The sequence below is a fragment of the Vigna radiata genome, chromosome 1 (assembly GCF_000741045.1).
Source record: "Vigna radiata var. radiata cultivar VC1973A chromosome 1, Vradiata_ver6, whole genome shotgun sequence".
In the NCBI taxonomy this organism is placed as follows: Eukaryota; Viridiplantae; Streptophyta; class Magnoliopsida; order Fabales; family Fabaceae; genus Vigna; species Vigna radiata.
This window is the reverse complement of record NC_028351.1, coordinates 21,759,997-21,768,796: the sequence shown is the minus strand read 5'-3', so window position 1 is coordinate 21,768,796 and position 8,800 is coordinate 21,759,997.

The following is an 8,800-nucleotide window of genomic DNA, read 5'->3' as shown; positions in this document are numbered from 1 at the left end:
ATTCAATGTGTTTTTGCTTTATGTTTTTCTTCCCCTTTTTCTTTATCTATGTTTGATGTTTGAAATAATTGCAAAAATTGTTGTATATTGAACCCTAGGGTGGAAAACATGTCTATATCTGCCTGGGATTTTTCTGGTTGTTTTGCAGGTGAGGGTTCGGGGTATGCATATTCATCCTCCCTTCACACACACACTTTGTGCATATCATGAGTGGGGCCCTATACCCGGTGTCGCAACCGGAATCGCGACGGGACGACGATCCAAAAAAAAGAAACCATTTGAAAAAGAGTTCGGAGTCGCCACCATAGTTTATTCTGGAAAACTACAGAAAAACCATAAAATGATAAAGCACGGTCCACGAAAACCAAAGATGGGGTTCGGGAGTCGGTTACGTGTAGGGAAGGTATTAACACCCTACAACGCCTGCCCGAAGGCAGTACCTTTAATTAAATACGCAAATGTGATGTGGTTTACAAAATGTTTAACTATCCCAAAAAACGACAATCTAAAGAAACACAAATATTTTTTTAGTTTTTTTAGCCCGACAAGGATTGACCTTGCTCCTACGTATTCTCACTAAAATGAGAAATCAGAGTTACGTAGTTCTAGCTGAGAGAATGTTTGTTATTTGAAAATATTTATTTCGGTATTTGATATAAAAAAAAGGGAAAAGGTTCTTAGCACGAAGACGAAGCGTGCGATCACACACATGCTTAAACCTTTAAAACATATTTTTTTTAATAAAAAGGGAAAAGGTCATAGTACGAGGACGATGCGTGCGATCACACATATGCTTAAACCTTTAAAACATTTTTATTTTATTTTTATGAAATTGGAAAAGGTCTTAGCACGAGGACGATGCGTGCGATCACACACGTGCTTAAACCTTTAAAAAAATTTAATTATTTTTTATGAAAGACGAAAATGTTTTATAGCACAAGGACGATGCGTGCGATCACACATGTGCTTTAACCTTTAAATTATATTTTTTATTATTTTTTAGAGAAAAGAATGAAAGGTTTTAGCACAAGGACGATGCGTGTGATCACACATGTACTTTAACCTTTAAAAGATATTTTTATTATTATTTTTTTTTATACTTTATATATTTTTTTTATGTTTTCATTTTTGGAATTTTTATAGTATGAAAATAGTACTTACGTTAATGTTTAAAACAAAACTTAAAATAATAAATGCATATAGAATAAAAATAATGATACTATTTACGTAAATATTTTTTTTAGGAAAGATATGAAGATAGAAAATAAATTACAGTTAAAAAAAATATATTAAGAATTATAGAACAAAAAATACTAGAAACTATTTTTTTTATATTTTTAAGATTTATCTTTTTTCATTTAAGAAATATTTAAAGAATAATAAAACAAGAACAAACTAAAAAGCATATTTAATTGTTAAAAAGAAAGATGTAGTAAGAATCTCTAAAAGTAATGAAACAAACTTATAAACAGAATTACAAAAAACAAGGAATGTGAGGATATAAAACTACAGGAGGTTGTATGCAATAAAAGCCTGATAATCAAATAATAAAAAAAAAATCATGAAATAAGACAAAAGTATAGGTGTAGAGACAACCAGGGTGCATGCAACCGAAGCCCTTTTCTTTCCGTTCCCTTACGTTCTCTTCTTCAAATTGAATTTTCTCTTTCTCTTTTTTTTTCTGTTTCCTTATGCTCTCTTCCTGAGGTTAAATTTTGTCTCCCTTTTCCTTGTTTACAATGTGCATATTTATATACACACATTTGTAATATTATTGTGATCTTGCCTTAATGGCGAATTAATTGTCAATTAGCAAAATAGGGAAATAAATGGTCTTGAATCAAATTATAATAATTGTTAGAAAATTGTCCATTAAAAGGAAATCATATTTTTCTTGAAACTGAATGCAGCAATCAATATATTATTTTTTAATTATTGCTTGTAATTATTGCCATAATGCTGATTCAAATTATTACCAAATAAAACAAAATTTCAAAAATATTCTAAAGTAATCTGTCATGCATTAATATTAATGGCTTATGGGCATTTTTTCAAGAAAATCAAATCTTTTCCTTTTCATTTTTTCACGTGCACCCCCCTTTTTTCCTTTTTTCCTTCCTTCTTTTTTCCTTTTTTTTTCATTTTTTCTTTTTTCCTTTTATCTTTTATTTTTCCTTTTTTTGTTTGCAATTATTTTTCTTTTCTTTTTTTTTCTTTTTTTAAAAGACTAAACAAAATGGTAAAATAAAATAAAAATAAGATAAAAGTAAAAAAGACAAGTTTTATTATTTAGCCACCCGGACAAAATTGGGTGTTGACAGCTGCCCCTCTTTACTTAGATATTACTGGATAATATGAAAATTTGATATTTTTGTATTATCTAAGTAAAAGCTAAGTAAAGATAGAAACACTAATTTTGTCTGGGTTTTAAAAAGAAATAAAAGGATGAAAATTGATTCAAACATATAATAAACAAATTCATGGAAAAGGTGAAATTGCAACAAAAGAAAGCCCGACCATTGCCAAGCAGAGGGTCGATAGCAAAAATTAAAACCTGGATTTGACCATTGCCTAGAGGGCCATACTCACAGAACAGAAACTTAAATCCGACCATTGCCAAGCAGAGGGCCGATACCAAAAATTAAACCCTGGATTTGACCATTGCCTAGCAGAAGGCCAAACTCACAGAAGAAAAACTTAAATTTGACCATTGCGAAGAAGAGGGCCGATAGAATTTTGATAGAATTTTGATTTTTGAAACAATCTGGCTTGAAAAAGAACAATCTGAATGTTATTTGTTTTTTATTTTTTATTTTTGGAGAAGAAGGATTCAATAACCATTCATATGAAGGAAGAGGGTTCCGATCCGAAAAATTTGCTTTTTATGAAGTGATAAAAAAACATTTGCTTTGCTTTGCATGTCTTTTTGCTTGAGTCAATCATCTTACTTGTAATCATCAAACTAGTCTTTATTTTCTACGTTTTGTGAAAATTGAGGAATGTCATACATCCAAGGTCTAAACTTTGAGATTATTACATTTTGACTTTTCTTCCGAGACATCAGTGCACACATGCTTGAATTTATTGACAAGAGGATGATTTTGAAGAGAATGAGAGTCGTTTGGAATGGTTTGGAAGACTGGACCGACACATGGGTACTACAATCCTCAAAGGAGATGCAATATGTGAGTGTCAAGACGAAACACGACATACCAAAAATTTTGCCCCGATTTTGTGTTTGGGAAAATGAGCTGGGGGTTTGGATCCATGAAAATTGGGGTGAAACAAAATCAAGTGAGACTTGCAAAGTTGCCCTGGTCATGAGATTATGGATTGATGAAAATTTGGTATGAGACTCACAAAGCTGCCCCAGTCTTGGGTCATGGGTTGATGAAAAATTTGAGACACACAAAGTTGCCCTAGTTTTTTCCTTGGCAAAGCGTTCCGTTTGGAAGAGGTAGTGGGCATGAAAAAGGATCGGCCAAAAGGATGGTCCCAACTGGTTTGATTTTCTTTTGCATGCTTCTGGCTAGGTTACAAGGAGATCTCCTCTTCTCGAAACATTACCTTTTTTTTTTTATTTTCATTCATTTTCAACCTTTTTTTTTATTTTTTTTACGACACATTGAAAGTCATTTCGCCTTTTCGCAAAATTAAGCTTTATGAACGTGGCCAGGGGCTAAAAGGTATTTGAAAAAAAGGATATGAAGGCCCAAATGAATGTTTGTTGGTTATATTTTTTTGAAACAAGGGTTATTATCTAGGCATTGCATCAACTATTTGACTTTTNTTAATGGCGAATTAATTGTCAATTAGCAAAATAGGGAAATAAATGGTCTTGAATCAAATTATAATAATTGTTAGAAAATTGTCCATTAAAAGGAAATCATATTTTTCTTGAAACTGAATGCAGCAATCAATATATTATTTTTTAATTATTGCTTGTAATTATTGCCATAATGCTGATTCAAATTATTACCAAATAAAACAAAATTTCAAAAATATTCTAAAGTAATCTGTCATGCATTAATATTAATGGCTTATGGGCATTTTTTCAAGAAAATCAAATCTTTTCCTTTTCATTTTTTCACGTGCACCCCCCTTTTTTCCTTTTTTCCTTCCTTCTTTTTTCCTTTTTTTTTCATTTTTTCTTTTTTCCTTTTATCTTTTATTTTTCCTTTTTTTGTTTGCAATTATTTTTCTTTTCTTTTTTTTTCTTTTTTTAAAAGACTAAACAAAATGGTAAAATAAAATAAAAATAAGATAAAAGTAAAAAAGACAAGTTTTATTATTTAGCCACCCGGACAAAATTGGGTGTTGACAGCTGCCCCTCTTTACTTAGATATTACTGGATAATATGAAAATTTGATATTTTTGTATTATCTAAGTAAAAGCTAAGTAAAGATAGAAACACTAATTTTGTCTGGGTTTTAAAAAGAAATAAAAGGATGAAAATTGATTCAAACATATAATAAACAAATTCATGGAAAAGGTGAAATTGCAACAAAAGAAAGCCCGACCATTGCCAAGCAGAGGGTCGATAGCAAAAATTAAAACCTGGATTTGACCATTGCCTAGAGGGCCATACTCACAGAACAGAAACTTAAATCCGACCATTGCCAAGCAGAGGGCCGATACCAAAAATTAAACCCTGGATTTGACCATTGCCTAGCAGAAGGCCAAACTCACAGAAGAAAAACTTAAATTTGACCATTGCGAAGAAGAGGGCCGATAGAATTTTGATAGAATTTTGATTTTTGAAACAATCTGGCTTGAAAAAGAACAATCTGAATGTTATTTGTTTTTTATTTTTTATTTTTGGAGAAGAAGGATTCAATAACCATTCATATGAAGGAAGAGGGTTCCGATCCGAAAAATTTGCTTTTTATGAAGTGATAAAAAAACATTTGCTTTGCTTTGCATGTCTTTTTGCTTGAGTCAATCATCTTACTTGTAATCATCAAACTAGTCTTTATTTTCTACGTTTTGTGAAAATTGAGGAATGTCATACATCCAAGGTCTAAACTTTGAGATTATTACATTTTGACTTTTCTTCCGAGACATCAGTGCACACATGCTTGAATTTATTGACAAGAGGATGATTTTGAAGAGAATGAGAGTCGTTTGGAATGGTTTGGAAGACTGGACCGACACATGGGTACTACAATCCTCAAAGGAGATGCAATATGTGAGTGTCAAGACGAAACACGACATACCAAAAATTTTGCCCCGATTTTGTGTTTGGGAAAATGAGCTGGGGGTTTGGATCCATGAAAATTGGGGTGAAACAAAATCAAGTGAGACTTGCAAAGTTGCCCTGGTCATGAGATTATGGATTGATGAAAATTTGGTATGAGACTCACAAAGCTGCCCCAGTCTTGGGTCATGGGTTGATGAAAAATTTGAGACACACAAAGTTGCCCTAGTTTTTTCCTTGGCAAAGCGTTCCGTTTGGAAGAGGTAGTGGGCATGAAAAAGGATCGGCCAAAAGGATGGTCCCAACTGGTTTGATTTTCTTTTGCATGCTTCTGGCTAGGTTACAAGGAGATCTCCTCTTCTCGAAACATTACCTTTTTTTTTTTATTTTCATTCATTTTCAACCTTTTTTTTTATTTTTTTTACGACACATTGAAAGTCATTTCGCCTTTTCGCAAAATTAAGCTTTATGAACGTGGCCAGGGGCTAAAAGGTATTTGAAAAAAAGGATATGAAGGCCCAAATGAATGTTTGTTGGTTATATTTTTTTGAAACAAGGGTTATTATCTAGGCATTGCATCAACTATTTGACTTTTGAGCACTTTGCTTTTCTTGAACTTCATGTTTCATTCTTCTTCATCATCACTTTGAGATTCTTTTTTTGTTTTGTTTTGTTTTTTTGTTTGTTTTTTTTTATTTATGTTCACCATTTGTTGATGAATTCTCCTCGTTTGATCAATGAGTGCTCATCATTTGTACCATGAGTTGACTCCTACTTGATGATAACCCTTGCTCTGGGATAACTTTGAAAAATTTATTTTTGGCTCAAACGGGGTGACAATGGATATATTTTTGCTTTTTAGATAGAGAAAAGAAGGCCACACATCATTTTGAACTCCGATTGCTTTACTTTCAAAAGATTAACCATGCGACTAGACGACCTCAACATAAGTCGTTTTTTTCTCCCTTTCTAGACCACCCTTTAGGGTTTTCAATCTAGTGGACTTATTCTTTTTTTGAAAGTTCCTTTTCTTTGTTTCTTTCTTTTTTTTTCAATGGATTCGGGGATCACCCTACTAGAGCAAGAAATATTTTGGTCAGGCCAATCTGCCCAGTGTAAAGTTTTTGTTACTGAGGGTAGTGACAGTGTTTGGCGGGGAGGATCCTTTGTTTAGGAAAAGCGAAGGGTGAAGGTCTTCAAGAAATATGTGCACAAACGTTTTAAGGAATATGTTAAAATGTTATTTTTGATTAAATGTTAGACCTCGGAAAAGTCTGACACTCCAACTTTTGTTTTTGATTTATCATTTTTTGTTATTTTCGAAAAACATGAGTTTGACGATTCCCAAGAAAGACAAGTGACTCAAGATATGCACAAGATTCGTGATTTTATTAAATGAAAACGAGGGTTAGAAGACTGCACACATCTCCCTTTGTGCCCCTACGAAGGTTCGACACTTAAGATTCAAGGTCAAGTATATGCAATCTCACAAGGATGGTTCCCTAAGCCTAAAGATCAATGGTTACTAGAGCTATGACCCCCTCCATAGCATCTCCACAACAGTCGAGTAATCAACTAGGTGTGAAAATACAAATGAAGAGAACAAACTCTAGTTGGGGTTCTCACGATAGCCAAACAGGCAGTATGGCCCAAGTGGCACCGCTACACAATCCCTCTATTTCTAGGCTACACTCAGACCCGAGTATAGGGCCTCACTCATGATATGCATAAAGTGTGTGTGTGAAGGGAGGATGAATATGCATACCCCAAACCCTCACCTGCAAAACAACCAGAAAAATCCCAGGCAGATATAGACATGTTTTCTACCCTAGGGTTCAATATACAACAATTATTTCAAACATCAAACATAGATAAAGAAAAAGGGGAAGAAAAACATAAAGCAAAACCACATCGAATTTGCGTATCTAATTAAATGGCCTGATCTCAAAGTCCCCAGTGGAGTCGCCATCTGTCGCAACCAGAATCGCGACGGGACGACGATCCAAAAAAAAGAAACCGTTTGAAAAAGAGTTCAGAGTCGCCACCATAGTTTATTCTGGAAAACTACAGAAAAACCATAAAACGATAAAGCACGGTCCACGAAAACCAAAGATGGGGTTTGGGAGTCGGTTACGTGTAGGGAAGGTATTAGCACCCTACAACGCCTGCCCGAAGGCAGTACCTCTAATTAAATACGCGAATGTGATGTGGTTTACAAAATGTTTAACTATCCCAAAAAACGACAATCTAAAGAAACAAAAATATTTTTTTAGTTTTTTGAGCCTGACAAGGATTGACCTTGCTCCTACGTATTCTCACTAAAATGAGAAATTAGGGTTACGTAGTTCTAGCTGAGAGAATGTTTGTTATTTGAAAATATTTATTTCGGTATTTGATATAAAAAAAAAGGGAAAAGGTTCTCCTTAAAATAGTTTTTTAATTTTATAAAAATGAAAAGGGTTTTCTAACACAAGGATGATGCGTGCGATCACACATGTGCTTAAACCCTTAAAACATTTTTAATTATTTTTATGAAAGGGAAGAAAAAATTTTTTAGCAAAAGGACGATGCGTGCGATCACACATGTGCTTAAACCCTTAAAACATTTTTTTATTATTTTTAGAAAAAGAGAAAAAAAAAAGTTTTAGCACAAAGACGATGCGTGCGATCACACATGTACTTTAACCTTTATAATAATCAAGAACCATTTTTTATTTTATAATTTTATCATTTTTATATTTTGTAATTTTATAAATTTTGCCTAATTTATTATATGAAAATAATTTTTACGTCCGTGTTTACATGAAAATAATATTTACGTACGTGTTTGAAACAAGATTATAAAAAAATAATTGCATCTACATAATGGTTTTACATTAAATACTTGAAATAATAAAAAATACTTGCATACGCATTTCCTTTAAAAAAGTCTAATTTAGAAAATAAGTTAAAACTACATCTAGCGCTAAGTGTTAAAAAGTTTTAAAACTACTTTTTTTAGTATTGTGGTTTTACTCTTTTTTTTTAATTCATATAAATAAATACGTATAAAGGAAAACTACCAAAACAAATAAACGAAAATAATAAAAGTAATAATAAAGCACACAAAGGAAAAGTAAAAAGAAAAAAAATTGACAAATAGGAGATGATAGTGGTATCTAGGATAAGTTTAGGTGGAAAAGAAAATAAAAACCAAAAAAACAAAAACAAGGAAACAACTCACTGACACATGAAAATTCTTACCTCTTGGAGCTTCGTTCACTATTATTCGCCTCGTACCTCAGATGTTTCCTCTTCCCTGTGTGGTTGGCTTATTTTCGTCTCTTGCTCTTCTTAAAAAAACGTTTCTTACCTCAGAAAGCTCTCCTTCTCCTTTTTCTCTGTTCCCTTATGTTCTCTTCTCGAAATTGAATTTTTTTCCCACTTTTTTTTGTTCCCTTATGCTCTCTTCCCGAAATTCAATTCTCTTCCCTTTTTCTTGTTTACCAGGTGCATATTTATATACACATTAATGGCGAATTAATTGTCAATTAGCAAAATAGGGAAATAAATGGTCTTGAATCAAATTATAATAATTGTTAGAAAATTGTCCATTAAAAGGAA